Source organism: Phocoena sinus, chromosome 7, assembly GCF_008692025.1.
Source record: "Phocoena sinus isolate mPhoSin1 chromosome 7, mPhoSin1.pri, whole genome shotgun sequence".
NCBI lineage: Eukaryota > Metazoa > Chordata > Mammalia > Artiodactyla > Phocoenidae > Phocoena > Phocoena sinus.
The window spans coordinates 88,716,471-88,733,849 of NC_045769.1; the positions used below are offsets into that span (position 1 = coordinate 88,716,471).

The 17,379-nt window shown below is 34.1% G+C and overlaps 1 long non-coding RNA gene across 1 annotated transcript in view; it reads left to right on the top strand.

Annotated features, from left to right (window-relative positions):
* LOC116757100 overlaps nt 1-7,194 on the top strand; it is a 44,563-nt gene extending 37,369 nt beyond the window's left edge. Inside the window, exon 3 of the long non-coding RNA XR_004350828.1 lies at nt 997-7,194. This is a non-coding gene — a long non-coding RNA (uncharacterized LOC116757100). The remainder of the gene's footprint in view (nt 1-996) is intronic.
* Nucleotides 7,195-17,379: the final 10,185 nt, after the last annotated feature.

The following is a 17,379-nucleotide window of genomic DNA, read 5'->3' on the forward strand; positions in this document are numbered from 1 at the left end:
AGTAAATGTAAAAGTATCAAATCTATTTTAAATAATTAAACACAATCTTTTTTTAAAATTCATGGTATTGTTAGAATATTTGAATATTTTATCCTCATGTCCAACCTAAAAGTGCAATTTCATAACAATATCCAAGAAAATTATGAAAAATTGATGACAAAAAATTGCATAGTTATTTTATATAACATGAGTATATTCTATAAATTGTGGCAATCAAACTTTTAATCAAACAAATAAACAAATAGATTAGTAATAAACAATGAGTGGCCAAGAAATAGAATCATGAAAAAGTGGCTCTTCAAATGTGTGGAAATTAAAAATTACATTGATGTACATTGATTGTCTTTCAGAATAAACCATTAGTTGTCCAATTTACATTATACACATAAAAACAAAAATTAACCTACATTTGCTGTAACTTCCATTTGGATTAGAGAGCAAAAGGTTAAAGAAATTATTTTTAAATAACTAAATATGGAAGAATAGCTTTATAGAATTTTGGAGAAGAAATTTTGTAAGCAACACAATAAATCAACTAGAAAGTGAAAGACTGACAAATCTGACCATATATAAACTAAAATTTCTGAAAAAAATTTCATGAAGAGAAATAAGGATAAACAAAAAAATAAAATAAACAGCAGACTGGGGATAAACAGAAGCAGCCAAATAAAAAGATGGTCAACCTTTACATAAAAAATATGAAAAAAACCAACACCAATATTAATGCAAATTAAAAGCATTTTTAAATTGCAATTTGGCAATATCTAGCAATATTTGAAAGTTTCAGCAAGAAACTGAAGAAAACGGACTCACATATATAATTGCCGTATTTTTATAAAAGTTAAAAATTAAATGTAACTTTGAATAAATGATGCATAAATACTATAGCAGACACTATATAAGATACAAAGTAGGTTCTGTGTGAGATTTACTAAAATTATAATAATAATTACCATTATTGATATCTGTGTTGAGTAGTCTTCATTTCTCCTCCAGATCCACTCATCACCCATTTCCAGTCTGCTCTGGACCTGGGAGGCTAAGGTGGTAGGACTACAACCACAGACCTCATCTTGGAACTTTGCTTCTCTTTGGGTCTTGCCAGGAAATGATCAAAGGCAAATTAAAATAGTGTTGGGATGTTTATTACGTTGACTCCTTCCTTTCCAAGTCACTGGAGGTAAGATGCTTCTCTCTAATAAGAGGCACAGTTTCAATCAGACACCGCCTCTGGTTTCCAGTAACCATTCCTATTCCTCTTTTTTTGGGCTTAGGGATCTTAACAGTTCCCTGCTACTGTGAGCCACTAGGTTCTGCACTATGCCTTGTTTGTTTTCTTAAGCCCCATTCATACCTTTGTAAATAGTCCCCATATTTAACTCTGTTTTCAGAGTACCCAGTTGGAGTGACCAATCATTTATTACCAATGCCCTTTCTGACAGTATCTGTAACAGCATTTTTTAAATTTCAGGCCTCCATCTTAAGTACAGCTCTTTGCTCAGAGAAGGCAACCCTTTTCCTCAATCCTAATTACTCTGTGCTAAACATGTTAATCCTATTCAGTGTGACAGCAATTGGTTTAGGAGTGGTTAATGGGGTATGAAGGGAGGTCTAATGAGGACTTCTAGTAAAAACTCTCATGAACTTTAAACAAAGAAGATACACATGAGGGGTCAGTTTTCTGGGGAACATTGTCAGGTCTGTCTGGATGTGTGTGTGATAGGTGTGATGCTGGAGCTGACCTGGGTGCTAATACCATCATGCGTCATGCTAACATGGCATAGCTGGCAGATGAAAAGAACCTGGGCCTTTAAGGATGTGAGTGAGCTGACAAATCTCAGCGTTAGGGTTGCTCTCACTTGTGTACCCTATTCTAGGGCATAATAAATTTTCTTCTCATTACGTAATCCATTTTGAGTTGGTTCTCTCTTACATGTAGCTGAAGGTAAAAGTAGGAAGGAACATTTAGAAGTTGCACTTCTCTTTTGTTTAAATTTTTAAAATTAATATTCATATATCATTTATATACCTGTAAGCAACAACAAACTTGGAAAAAAAAGAGGTGAGAGCAACTACACTCTAGAAACCGAAACTATTGGAAAGTTCAGTAGATCATGAAATGCTTAGCAATGGGAAATATGTATCCTTGTGCCACTAAATCCTTGGACTTATGATATTGATCTTGCTGCATGGGATGTTTAATAAGTATGTGCTAAATGTAGGAACAGACGTTAAAATGACATATTTGAAGCTTCTAATCAGGGAGTTAGGATATATTATTTTGTAGACACTTTGAGAGCAACTGTAACACCAGCTAGTTCGAGAATGAGGGCATACCCCTCCCCATGCCCCTCAGTGCTAGTACAGAGGAAGGGAACACGTGTCTTTTTCCCAACCTCATGAGATTCACGTAGAATTAAGGTTAACTCTGTTGAGAGATGAAGATGGACACCTGACCTATGCCATTTGGTCACACTTAATATAGATTTGCAGAAGCCTGCATGTATCATGAAACAGTTTCTCCAACTAAGGACTCCTGTAGTAAAAGGAAAAACCTCCTAAATCCCTAGAGATGTGCAGGTAGATTGGGCTTTAGCAGTATTAGCAGACTTTTCTAGCTCTGTTTCAAGTAAACACAAAATATACTAAAAACATGAGTTATATAAGGAGCCCCTATTTATGAAAATATTGGTATACTTAAAAATATAACCCCACAATAAATTTAAACCATAGAAAACTAACCTACTAATCACCAAAAACATTAAACACATTATTTACTGTGTTTTTGTTTGCCCTCTTAGAATTTAGAAAGAATTTCAGGGATATTTTCAAAATCTATTATTAAAAAAGAAAAACCCAGAGGATTCCATTATTATACACAATTGGAGATATTCAAAATCATTCTTCTGAAAACTTATTTGAATAGCAATCATTGTAGCAATCTAAATGTTTAAAGGCAATGCTAGAGATTATAATTGCAGTGGATTCGAGAAAGCAGTTATCTCTTACCATGTGTACCTCCTCTTGATCATGGCCTTTTCCATCCCTCTCTCTACTGTCTCCTCCCTAGTTTAAAGGCATAATGGAAAGGGATTAGTGGTTTGTGTATCCTGAAAGACCACAAGCATGACCAGGACTGTGGAATAAAGGCAGGAGGGAGCAGTCTTCAGCCCTTGCTCTGGTCAAAGGTGGGGGAAGGATGGATCACGAGCTAACTGGTCTCAGGACTTTCACACTACCTGTTGGAGCCCTTTTCTTGATCTTTGCTACAGGGTCGCTGACTATGTGGGGCTGTGCTATAGAAAGCAAGATGCAGTAAGAAAAAGCCAGAAAAGTGAAGAATGGCTGTTAATTAGATAGTGGTGAATGAACTGAGCAGCGAAATCATGGGACTGCCATACCTTGAGGACAAATTTGGCAGATGTGAGAGCTTGCACGTGAGCGACAGCAAAGATGTCTGCAAAGGATGGTTTTTTAAAGGTCGAGACTTTATTCTTGCTTCAGAGTTCCTAACATAGCAAAGAGGTTTATCATTCACCTATCACTGTCACAAAAATAACAAGGGCTTTGAGATTTTCTACTGAATTTTACAGGTGTTTGCAAAGCATTTACGTGGCTCTTAAAAGTAAATGTGTTCAACCAGACTTACATAAACACTATTAGGAGGGATACAGCTTCTCAACCATTTTTCTCTTTTCAATGTCTGTGTGTTTGCAAACATTACTTCTGAAATATAAATGGAACTTCCTTGTTCTCTCACTATGGCATAGACTCAACTCTAATATTAAAACAAAAATAGACTTATCGTGCAATACGGTTGAGGTCCCTTTTTTTGAGATCATATAATAAAGAATCTTTTGTGTGCTAAAAATTTGACATGGAAGCCTGAGACGTATAAGGAACAACACAAACCCATTTAATGTATGCAATCCCCAGGCATTTTTAATAGGATTTTTAGGCATAACATTTTACATAATCACATAGAAACAGTAGTGTTTCAATTCTAGTCTTTTATCATCAGCAGGAATCTAGAAAATAGTGCTTCCTATGCTAAAGAAAAATTTGCTGGTGATTATACTTTTTATAGTTGAGCTCCTTATAGATGATTTTCTCCACTTATAAAGAAAGTGGTAGAAACCATCTCATATTTTAACAGAAAACCTAGAAGGAAATAGATACATTTGCATTGTATTGGTTCCAGAAAGATACTCCTCAATCTTTAGAGATTTTGTTTACAAAGACGGTTTCTATATACTTGGCAGTAATTTCAGTGGCTCTGTAGTTTACAAGCCTTCAAAAAATCTGAGCTTGATAATGTTCCATGCCTACAACGATGTAACTGCTCTAGGGAAAACCTTTCCCTTCTCCCTGCCCCTGATTTAAATGAATGGCCAACTTTTAAATGGATGAAACTCTAATTATATCGCAAAGTTTAATGCTAAGAGGAATAAGATTTTGCTAATGAAGTCCGGGTGTCCACAAAGAGCAGTGAATTGCTTTCTTGGAAAATTCAGACATCCAAGAATTTCTAAACATCCTGCAGAAAATAGAGACTGAGAATCTATAAAACCTAATTTAGTTCTGTGCCTTGCAAATGTAGAAAAATTATATTCTTTGAAAATCCTGTCTTCAACTGGAATGGAATCCAGACTAAATTTGGGAATTATGATTGATATTAGAAATTTTAAATTCCTTTAATTAAGGAAGGGCGGTTGTAACAGAAATGCACATGTAAATTATTTTAGCAAGGATTCACTCAGAGTTTTATGGTAATTATAATAAGAGCAGTATTAACCATTATTATAAAATACTGAAGGCTTATTATGCTCCATATACTGTAAGGGATATTTTATATACATCTCATTTATATACAAACCAGTTTTATGAAGTAAGTACTTTTATTCTCAAATTACACATAAAGTGACAATTCTAAAGTCACACGAAGCTAGTAAGTGGTAGAGTTGAAATTCAAATACTAGTCCTTCTGATTCCATAGACTCTGCTCTTGGCAGTTTTGATTGTATAATGCTGCATAATACACTGCCACAAACATAGTGGTGTAAAACAACAATAATCACCTATTAACATTACTGTTCATGGTTCTGGGGGTTGACCAGGCAAAATTAAGTGGTTCTCTGTGGGTCTCTCGTATGACTTCACTCAGACAGTGGCTAAGGCAGGTATTATCACAAAAGGTTTCTCAGAGGCCCAGCTGTTGTCTAGAGCATGGACAACATGTTTAATCATGATTTCTTCCTGTAACCTGGGCTTTCTCAGAGCATGGCAGCAGAGTTCCAAAGGTGAGTATCTCAAAAATAAAGCCTGATGGAAGCTTTATTGTCTGTCTCAACTCACACAGCATCACTTCTGCAGCATTCTATATATTAGAAGTCACTCATTAAGGCCAGCATATTTTCAAATGGAGAATAAAGATGCTCCATTTCTTAATAGGATCAGTATCAAAGAATTTGTTAACATGGTTTTATTAATACTTTTTTAATTGTGGTAAACATATCTAACATAAAATTTGCCATCTTAGGCATATTAACTGTACAATTCAGGGGCATTAACTACATTCACATTTTGTGCAACCATCACCACCATCCATCTCCAGAACTCTTTTCATCATGCAAAATGGAAATTCTTTGACATTAAAAATAACCCTTTATTCCCCTTTCCCCCCAGCTCCTAGAAATCACATTGTACTTCCTGTCTCTATGAATTTGACTACTCTAGGTACATTATGTACGTTTGGCTATTGCAAATAATGCCACTACAAATGTGAATGTATAAATATCTCTTCAAGGAGTGGAATTGCTAGATCATATGTTAATTATCTATTTTTTGAGAAACTGCCATACTGTTTTCCTAAGCAGCTGTCCAATTTTACATTTGTACCAAGAGTGCACAAGTGTTCCGATTTCTCCACATCCTCACCAACATTTGCTATCTCTGTTTTATTTATCATTTATTTATGGATGTGAGGTAGTATCTCATTGCAGTTTTTTTTGCATTTTCTTAACAATTAGTGATTTTGAGAATCTTTTGATTACTATAGCTTTGTAATAAGTTTTGAAATCAGGAAGGAAGTGTGAATCCTCCAGCTTTGTTCTTCTTTTTCAAGATTGTTTTGGCTATTTGGTATCCTTTGAAATTCTATACGAATTTTAGGATTTTTTTAAAAACTTTCTGCAAGAAATGTCATTGGAGTTTTGATAGGTGTTGCATTGAGTTTGTAGATTCAATTGGGATGTTCTAGTTTTGCAATGTAAATGGAATTGTTTTCTTCCTTTTCAGATTGTTCATTTGTTAATGTATGGAAACAACTGATTTTAGTGTGTTGATTTTGTGTCCTGCAACTGCTGAATTCATTAGTTAGTTCTAACAGGTTTTTGGTGGAATCATTAGGATTTTCCACATATAAAGTCATGTTGTCTGTAAACAGGGTTAATTTTACTTTTTCCTTTCCAATTTGGATGCCTGTTATTTCATTTTCTTGCCTAATTGTTCTGGCTAGGACTTGCAGTACTATGTTGAATAGAAGTAGTGAAAGTTAGCATCCTGTCTTGCTCTTAATCTTAGAGGAAAACTTTCAGTCTTTCACCATTAAGTATGATGTTAGCTGTTGTGAACATCTTTTAAATTACCATAGTAATTTTTAATAATTTTGTTTAATGTCATTTTCATAATCAGAATTTTATTGTATTAATATTTGAGTCATAAGGCATCACTAAGTATAACTTTTGTCCAGTTATGCAAGAATGAAAAGATAAAGAAAGAAAACAGTCAAAGCAGTCCAGAGCTAATGACAAAAATGCTAGCCAGTTTATCAAGAATGGAAATATGAAACTAAAATTAACATTATTATCAATATATCGAAGACATGTTGGCTTATTTGGAATTATTTTTAATTCTCCAAAGATTAATGCTACTACCTTTATAAAATGAAGGAAATTAGCAGGTTAAGTTTATTAACCTTTAACATTTAAAATATAATTTAAGGGGCTTCCCTGGTGGGGCAGTGGTTGAGGGTCCGCCTGCCGATGCAGGGGACACGGGTTCGTGCCCCGGTCCGGGAAGATCCCACATGCCGCGGAGCGGCTGGGCCCCTGAGCCATGGCCGCTGAGCCTGCGCGTCCGGAGCCTGTGCTCCGCGACGGGAGAGGCCACAACAGTGAGAGGCCCGCGTACCGCAAAAAAAAAAAATAAAATAAAATAAAATAAAATAAAATATAATTTAAGTATGTCAATGGATCATTTCAAATAAGTGAAGAAAGGATAAATTAATAAATACTGTTGGGAAAATTAGATACTTACTTGAAGAAAACATTGATTTTAAACTTTAACTGACACTGTCCCCAAATCCATTTCAGAAGGACTGAGGAATTAAGCAGGAACAATGAAGCCATTAAAGTACAAAAAGAATATAAGAAGACAGTTTTTATACTATTGGAGTGCAGAAGACCTTTCAAAGAATGACATAGTAGCAAAGACTGACATACACGACAAGATAAAAGTTAAAACTTCTGAATGGAAGTGACAGAGTTTAAAGGTAAAATGGGGGAAATTGTTACATATATATGACAAAGAGTTATTAAGAAGTGGGTAAAGTAGATAAGGAAACTCTACCAAAAATGTTCAAAAGATTCCACAAGCATTTCCCCACAAAATTCAGAAATAATATAAGCGGACACTCCAGAAAAAAAGAAAAACAACAAACGACCAATGAACATTAAATTGTTTGAACGAGCTACAAATCAAAGGAAAACAATATTTACTTCCGTGCTGGAGTGGCTGGGTAATATCTCGTATCTGAAGTGTGCTAGTTTTTTGCCTATTTGCTCTTAAATCCATTCCTTTTCTTTCTTCTCTTCATTCTTCATTGTAAGGGTACTGACTCTAAGATACCCATGTCAGTTGCCTTCCAGATGAATTTGTCAAAGGAATGAATGGGTAGGAGACTCAGGTTATTTCTTCCCCCTGTCTCTCCTTACGGCAGTAACTTCACTGAGTGACACTGCCTCCTTATCTCTACATAATTCCAGGTGATAATTCCAGCTTCCTAATTCTGGTAACATCTCTTGCATCCATCATGTCTCCACCATGTCATACCCAATGGACAACATGGCAGCAACAGTACAACTGGTTGCAGAAAATCAGGGGGTACATTGTGTGAAGAAAATTTAAAAGCCAGATTGAAACCAACTAAAAGTCTGTTTTTTATATAACCATGTGCTAGCAATTCTAAACAATGTCGGTGACATTAAAGAAACATTCCTCCCACCAAGGCCATCATTCTGAATGTATTCCTCCCACCACTCCACACTTGGTATGCTATCAGTCCCATCTGGGGAATGATAGCAATGCCTTTTGCTGTTACTAATCTCAAGAATACCTAACCATCCCATTTGGTTTCTGAATTCTTCCGTTATCTGTCACAAATTTCCTGTTTCAAATTTAGAGTTTTTGATTTTCCTGTTTGAACCCTGACAAATACAATCAAGTATGTGTAGAATCTGGCACTCTCATTCATGGTGTGTGTTAGTGAAATAAATATAAACTCTGAGATAGAAATTTAGTCATATTTCTCCAATTTTAAATGGGCACTTATTGTGGAGTGAGAGTAAGAAGTGGAGGGGATTATGTTTTCTAGTTTAAATTTTTTTCTATTAGTTGCTTGAATTGCTTTTATAAGTAAAATAATGTACTTCTAATTTGAAAAGAAAAAAAAAGGTCGCATGTTTCAAGCATGTACTGCATTCTGTCAGCTAGAGGGAGTAAATGTGCATCTCTGATTGTCAGGGTGTGTCTAGAGAGGAGAAATTTTTTAAAATAATTTTTAAAAATCTTAGTTAAAGACAAGCATGACTGGAATAAATCACAGAGAAGTAGAGGGAGGGAAATAATCAATGGTGAGGTATGCACCTGCTGCTAGGATGCAGTTAGTTTCCAAGCAATAGACTTAATGAACTGGGGCATTATAATATATGTTATGAAAACTGTTGTGAGGAAACAGAAAATAGTAAGCATAGCTCAGAAGGGGGAAATATTCTGGTTTTCTCAAATGAATAAGAGGTAAACAGGCTTTCAGGGATCACTTTTACCAATGTGCAGGAAGCCAGTAAAATGAGAGCCATGTGTGTTATTATGGAGCTGTGATGGATAATGTATGGTCGGATAAAGCATGCAGTGCTCAGTGGTGTAAAACACCAGTTCTCAGACTACGTGACTCAGGCACCTGGGGAATGCCATTATTGCAGGGGTCCTGCACAGGCAACGCGTTTTGGTCACAGTGTTTCTAAGTAATATGTCTGACACATTACTATGAGACACAACATATTAATGTACTTGGAATCAAGCAGATCTGAGTTTGAATCCATTTCCTCTCAAACTCATTAGGCCCCAGATGCATTATTCAAGTTTCCCTACCTTATATCTTTTCATCTACAAAATGCAGAAAACAATCCTTACATCACATACTTGTTGTATGAGGTGAGTAAGCACTTCTTATAACTGATCAATACCCTACTGTTATCTAAAAATTCATGTTTTGATGAATAAAATGAAAATTCATTAATATGTTTTTGTATTCAACATTGGTCTGTTGCCATTATGAAATCTTCTCTGTCAGCCATTGTTAAAAATATGACTACTATGATATTGGGCTCCACAGAATGTTTGTTACAGCTCAAATTATAACCAACTAAATGTAAATATTATGAATATGGGAAGTGGTGACACTGAAGTTTTATTCAGGAGATCCCCATATTACAATAAATAAAAGTCATCATTTTAAATGAAACCAATATGAGTGAAGAAAAATCCCCACAAAATAACAACGGTTTGGAGATAGTAAAATGTCAACAATCTTACTAAAACATAATATGTGGGATTCTTATCCATATTCTGTGATACAAAAATAATTAGCAGTTTCATAAGATATTATATTTTTAATAATAAATAACACACAAAACACTATGTGTCAGGTACTATTCTAAGCCCCTCACATAAATTAACTCATTTCATCCTACAAAAACTCCATGAGATAAGTGTTGTTTTTTAAATTTATTTTTATTATCTCTTTACAGGTGAGGAAAAGGAAGTAGAGTGTGGGTACACAGAGGTATAAGTATTTGTTAGTTGAATTGTTAGCTTCTGAGTAGACTAACATAACATAGTACACAAAGGAAAGCTATGAGACAAGGTGAGTGTATTTCAAATGTTCTATCTCTATCGTTAGTATTTGAGTTCAAAATGGCATTACTATAGTAACTCTATGACTGTGTTTCTGTGCCTGCGTATTTTTAAAAAATTCTTTTTTATCAAAGTAGTAAGTTAATTAATTACTACTTTTCTGAGAGATATTTTAATTCTTTTTTTAAAAAGGTTTTTACTGCATCTGTTAAATTGATTAGAAGACTTTTATCTTTTATTCTATTATTATGATAAATTAGATTGATTTTCAAATTGGCCTAATATTTTCATTTCTGGGATAGATCCCACTTGGTCATTATCTTTTTCAAATATACATATATACTTGTGTATTTGATTTGCTAATACTTTATTATGGATACTTGTGTCTATGTTTATAAAGGATATTGGTGATCTACAGATTTATTTAATTGTAAGTTCTTTGCTTTTGGTAATGTTGTTCTTATAAAACTCATTGGAAAATATTCCTCTGCCTTTTTATTCTCTGGAAGAGTTTGTGTAAAACACTTTTTTGTTTGTATAGTATTATTTCTTCCTTAAGTATTTTATACAATTTGCCAGTGAAATCATCTGAGTTTAGAGGGTTTTTTTTGTTTGTTTGTTTCTGTTTGTTTTGTGGGAAGGTTTTTAGCTTTGAACTAAATTTCACTAGTAGACACAGAGGTATTTATAAATACAGGGTATTTATTACTACTTTAGTGATTCCTGTTAGCTCGAGCCTGTGTCTTTGAAGGAATTGTCCATGTCATATGAATTGCTACTTTGTTGGTATAAAGTTGTTCATAATATTCTTTTATGACCCTTTAGGATCTTTAGTGGTCTATAGGACCTTTAGTGACAATCTTTCTTTCATTCCTGATGTTGGTTGGTGATTTGTGTTCTCTGATTTTCATTGATTGGTCCAGCTAGTTGTTTATCTAATATATTGACTGTTTTCAAAGAACCAGCTTTTAACCAGTTAATTTTGTTTATTGTTTGTCTTCTAACTGACTTATTTCTACTCTTATTTTTATTATTTCTTTCCTTCTACTTGCCTTGGACTGACTTACAACTTACTTTGCTCTTCTTTTTCTAGATTCTTGAGGTAAAATATTAGGTGGCTGTTTTTAGACATTTTTTCTTAAAAAAAAAAACAAATTTAAAGCTAAAATATTCCTTTTAAGCACTATTTTATCTGTATCCTACAAACTCTGATGTACAGTTAACCGTTGAACAACACAGGTTTGAACTGTGCAGTTCTACTTACAAACTTTTTTCAATTGTAAATACTACTGTACTACATGAGCAGAGGTTGGTTGAATCTGCAGATTGGGAACCATGGATAGGGAGGAACTGAGTATAGGAAGGACTGGCTCTAAATTCTATGTAGAATTTCAACTACATGGAGGGTTGGTACCCCTAACCCCCTGAGTTGTTTGAGGGTCACCTGTATTGTGTAATAAAATTATCATAGATTTTGAAATATTTTCTACTTTCGTGTCTGATATATGACCAATAGATTATTTAGAATTGTATGGTTTAATTTCCAAATATTTCATGGTTTCCTAAATATCTTATTGTTATTTATTCCTAATATAATTCCATGTGATCTGACAACATACTTTGTAAGATTTCAGTCATTTAAAATTAATTGAAACTTGTATAGAAGAGCATGTGATCTATCTTGGTGAGCATATTTGTGTACTTGAAAAGAAATGTGTATCTATAGTTTTGCATATGATATTTTATAAATATGTTAGGTCAAGTCTTTATTAAGAATGGTGTTCCAATGCTTTACATCTTTTTAAATATATTTTTTGACTAATTGTTCTATCAATTGCTGAGAGACGGGCATCAAAATCTCCTGTGATTTAGTAGTTCTTTATTTCTCCCTTTAATTTTGTCAAACTTGATTAATGGATTTTGAGGCTATTTTATAGGAAATATAAACATTTGTGATTCTGGAATGTGCCTCTTTATCTTTGGTAATACTTTTTATCTTAAGTATATTTTATCTTATATTATTATAGTTCATTCCTGCCTTCTTATGCTTACTATTTGCACTTTGAACCTATCTGTTTAACTATATTTAAAATGTGTTTCTTGTAGACAACAGATAGGTAGGTTGTGTATTTATTCCTTTCTCATAATCTCTGACTTTCAACTGGAGTGTTTAGCTCATTATCATTTAACAGAATTATTGTTTGTTCAATTTAAGCCTAGAAATTTATTATTTTTTTTCTGTTTGGTTTCTTTGATTTTTCTTCTTCTGTTTCCTCCTTCATCTTCTTCTGAATTATTCCTTTTTAATTTTTTGGGCAGCTTAGCTATTCCTCTTGACATTTTTTATTGATTATTATAAAAATAACGATACCCATCTTTATTTTTTTTCACAGCCTACTTAGGATAATGGTTTATCACTTAAATGTAGAATCATTTCAACCTAGGCCCATTTAACACTCCCTTGCCTCTCTTTATCTTGCTGTTTGCATACGTAGTATACCTTCATACATGATCAACTCCAAACGGTAGGTTAAAACTTTTTTATTCAAATATATGTGTTTAAATAAACTAGGAGCAAATATAGCTTTACTTACCCACATGTTTACCATTTCTAATGTTCTTCATTCACTCTTTAATGTGTCCTCTGCTATAATTTTCCTTCAACCGAAAGAATTTATTTTAGCCTGTATTTCTGTATGGGTCTGGTGGTGGCAAATTCCCTTAGTTTTTCGTTTATATGAAAAATGCCTCCAAGCCTTTATTCTTGGGGGATATTTTCACTGAACATAGAATTATTTGATGACCTTTGTTTTTCTTTTTTTGTTTGTTTTGTTTTCCTTTCAGTCCTTTAAAAGGCTTTCTATTGTCTTCTATTCTTCATGTTTTTGTTTAGAAGTCTGGAACAGTTTCGATTGTATTTTCCCTATATTTAATATGTAATTTTTTCTCTGGGCATTTTTATGTTTCACAAAATTTTTCTCTTCATCTTAGTTTTCAGCATTTGACTTTATGTACCTAGGTGTGAATTTTTTCAAATTTATCTTATTTGGGTTTTAATAAGTTTCTTAAGTCTGAATTTAGGTGTTTCATCACCTGTGGATAGTTTCCTGCCTCTGTTTCTTCAAATGTCTTGTCATCTCTAGTCTCTCTCTCTTCTCCTTTCAAGAGAGGAGAACTTTTTATATTAACCTTCAGGTCTTTGAAGCTTTGTACATCTTCCAGTCTTTTATCTCTTCTTCCAAGTGGCTGATTTATATATATCTGCCTTCAATTTTACTTTTTCTTCTATTGTATACCTTTCGCTAATAAGTAAAACTAGTCGATTTCTTATTTTAAATGCTGTATTTTTCAGTTCCAAAATTTACTTTAGATATTGCATTGGGTTGTTTTTGATATTTTCTGCTTCTCTTCTAATATTCCTATCTATTTTTTAATGAGCATATTTTACTTTACCTGACCTCTAAACATATTTATACCATCCTCTGATAATTCCATATCTAGGTCATCTCAAGACTGGTGCCACTTTATTGCCTATTCTTAAAACTGAGCAATATGATCTTGCTTCCCATATGTTAAGGATGCCAATTTTATCCTGAACATTTTATATATTATGTTATGTCGACCATGAATTCTCAGTGTTGCGCCTCAAAGTATGTGTGTTTTTGTTTTATTGGGCAATTAAATTGCTTAGACTCAAACTTTAAAATGACATACAGTGACCTACAGCAGTTCAGATTTCAGTTCAGTGCTTTCAGCCTTAGCTGAAAGCTGCTTTCAGTTTTCCCCGTGCAGAGTTGGCATCAGCTATAAATCTGGACTGAGTCTATACGTGGACATTTTCCTCTTTTTGGGGTCTCTCCTTTTAGGGTTTTCCTCTCAATCACCAGCGAGCTGTTATTGCCCTGACTTCCTTTCCTTGATTTCTCAAGCAAGATAGATTTAGACTCTTTTTCCAGAACTGTGCCCCTCCTACACTGCCATCACAGCCATATCTATGACCACCCTCAGGGAAACAAAAATAAAACTGGGGAATTCACTTCAATATTTTTGTTACTCCAAATTTTGACTTACTTTCAATATTTGACTACCTTTATTTAAAAAAATTCCAGAGCCCTTAGGTACTTGTTTAATATATTTTGTTCAGAGTATATAACTCTTATTTTCATAAGGATCGATCCAGAATTTATAGCTGATATTTGTGGGAAGACCCAGTATTCACTTTTATATATTGGTAACAGACTCTCTCTTCTACCTGTTTTTTTTTTTTTAAACATCTTTATTGGAGTACAATTGCTTCACAATGGTGTGTTAGTTTCTGCTTTATAACAAAGTGAATCAGCTATACATATATATATATAACCATATCTCCTCCCTCTTGCGTCTCCCTCCCACCCTCCCTATCCCACCCCTCTAGGTGGTCACAAAGCACTGAGCTGATCTCCCTGTGCTATGCGGCTGCTCCCCACTAGCTATCTATTTTACATTTGGTAGTGTATATACCTGTTTTAACTAAGATTTGTAATGAGAGAAAGTAGAGATAGTGAAAAACCATGTGACATTTACCTACTCAGGCTAGATCCTATGATTCCACATTGCTGAGATATGATCATAAATCAATGCAAGTATAGGTGATCAGTCTACCAAGAAAAGGATCAGTTGATTCATGTGTTAAAGTGTAATTTCATTCTTTGTACTGTTTCTTAATTTTCACTATTTTATTTTCTCTAAGCATTGCTCATCTCTATGGCATAACCAGACCATTTAACTAGTCCTCTGATTTTAAAATCATTGCTAAATTCATGTTTATTTTGGCAGCTCCAGAATTGTATTACAATGTAAAAATAGGTTTGGATATTTTTCTGTTATTTCTTAAGACCAACTGCATAGGGTAAGATCCATTTTAAAATTTTCAAACATGGCCCCAGACATTGTAAAGCTGGCAGTATTTTTTGTATTAACGCAGTTTAGGAAAAAAATAAATCTCTCTCTTGTACTTCAGTGCATCTAAGACATCATCAACTGTAAGACACACCACTATTTTAAGTAACATCGAGAAAGAAGAAATATAGCTAATTCACATGTAATACAATGCTTTTTTTAAAAAATCACTCGAAACTTGTTTTCTACAACTATTGCTAATGAACTTTTCTTCTGTCTTGCCATGGAGTTCTTTTTTAGTCATATATTAGCCTGCTCTGTTGCCATACTATTCTGCTCACACCCATTTTTGTTTCCATGCTGAATCACAGTGTCATATTTTTAAGGATATTTTAAGGAGCAATTAAGCACAACACATTCAGTACAAATAATGCACATAATCCAATTGATGTGAGGACAATATGAACAGCTATGGTTCATTTCAGGCTTGCTGAGGCAATGACAACTACACTGTGACTGTTTCCTGGTCAGCCATCATCAATTTTAAGAATACTTTTGAATCCAGAGATCTTTAAATGTGAAAATATCTGTTTATTAGTATAAATAAAACGTTACTAAATATTTAAATTTTTTCTAACCAGGAAGGTAAGCACACAAATTTCTTGAAGGAGGAACCACACCTCTAGATAAACATCCTTGTATGTGGCACTTTTGTTTGTTCATTACCTAACACAACATTTTGGATTGTTTTCATTTGTTAAAATAATTCAGTCATTGGAAATTATCATCCTGGACTGTTTTTTAAAAATAAAAACCAAGATCAGAGTTTTGGCTAACTTTCCAGCCTAAGACTAAATTAAGTTTTATTTTCTACTGCTGTATACCTCCTCCCTATATATCCCTTCTCTATATACCATGTTTTAATCTGCAGAGAGTTTTTGATGTCTCCTGAAATAACTACACAGGAAAAATCTGAACCTTACCTTCTTGTGTGCCAAGGCTTTTCTGTTTTATAAAATGAACAGAAAAATTGTGACAAAGGTCAACCCAGGATAACCCTTTAATAACAGAAACTATATGATAGTATTTCCTAATGAGCCCTCTTGGTTCCAAATAAACAACTGTGATCAGAGCACACACAAAGAGCAAACACTCCCACAGGTCCAGATATTTCAAAGGAGGATTTTCCTTGGTTATGTATATGACAATTTTTCAGAGAATCTTTAGCCACTTGATCTGCCCCCAAATGATCTCATCTCCCATCCATCTTTGTTTCAAACCTTTTCCTTCATCAACTTCTTGTTTTCTATGAGCCATTACATGGTTTTCACCTCTATGTCTTCTTCATGTGACCCTTGTTCATGAAATGATTTTCCTTTTTATCTTGGCTTAACTAAACTCTTTTTCATTCTTTGAAATTCAGGGTATCACCTGCTCCAGGAAGCTTCCCCTAATCAGAGCACATTTGACTTTTATCCAAATTCTAGTTAAGGGTTTATGTTTTGGTTCTTTTTTTTTTCCTTATCTTTTCCTTTTTAGTAAGATAATCGAGAATGTAAGACAATATATTAAAGGAGTTTTTTGGTTCTATATTAGGTTAGGCTGCCATAACAAAATACCACAGACTATGTGACTTAAACTCCATAAATTTATTTTCTCACAGTTCTGGAGGCTGGAAAGTCCAAGATCAAAGTACTGGCTGATTTGATTCCTGGTTAGAGCTCTCTTTTCAGTTTGCAGGTGCTGTTGTCTCACTGTGTGCTCACATGGTGAAGAGAGAAAGAGAAGGGGGTGGAGGGAGAGGGAGAGAAAGGTAAAGCTCCCTAGTGCCTCTTCTTAAAAATACACTAATGCTACCAAATGAGGGCCCTACCCTTATGACCTCCTTGAACTTTCATACTTCCTTAAAGGCTCCATCTGCAAATACAGTCACATTTGGAGTTAGGACTTCAACCTATACATTTGAGGAGGACACGAACATTCAGTCCATAACAGGTTATTTAAGTAATGCCTTTAGAATCAGAGAACGAAAGAGGTGAACTACTATTTAACTAAAACTAAAATCACTCCCCATGCTATCACTTAACATTGTCCAAAGAAGTATTCCCCTCAGGGTGGCAAAAGAAGAGGGTTGCTCAGAGAAGGGAACAACAGGGGCTCTAGTAGTTGGAAGCTGTGTGAGAAGCTATTCCATCTACTCTTTGGGGTATGTTTATTACAAAGGAAAAAAATCTAACCTATAAATAACTACCCTGTATATTCTAAAAAGTACAAATACTATTTGTTCTATTGTTCTAACATAAAACA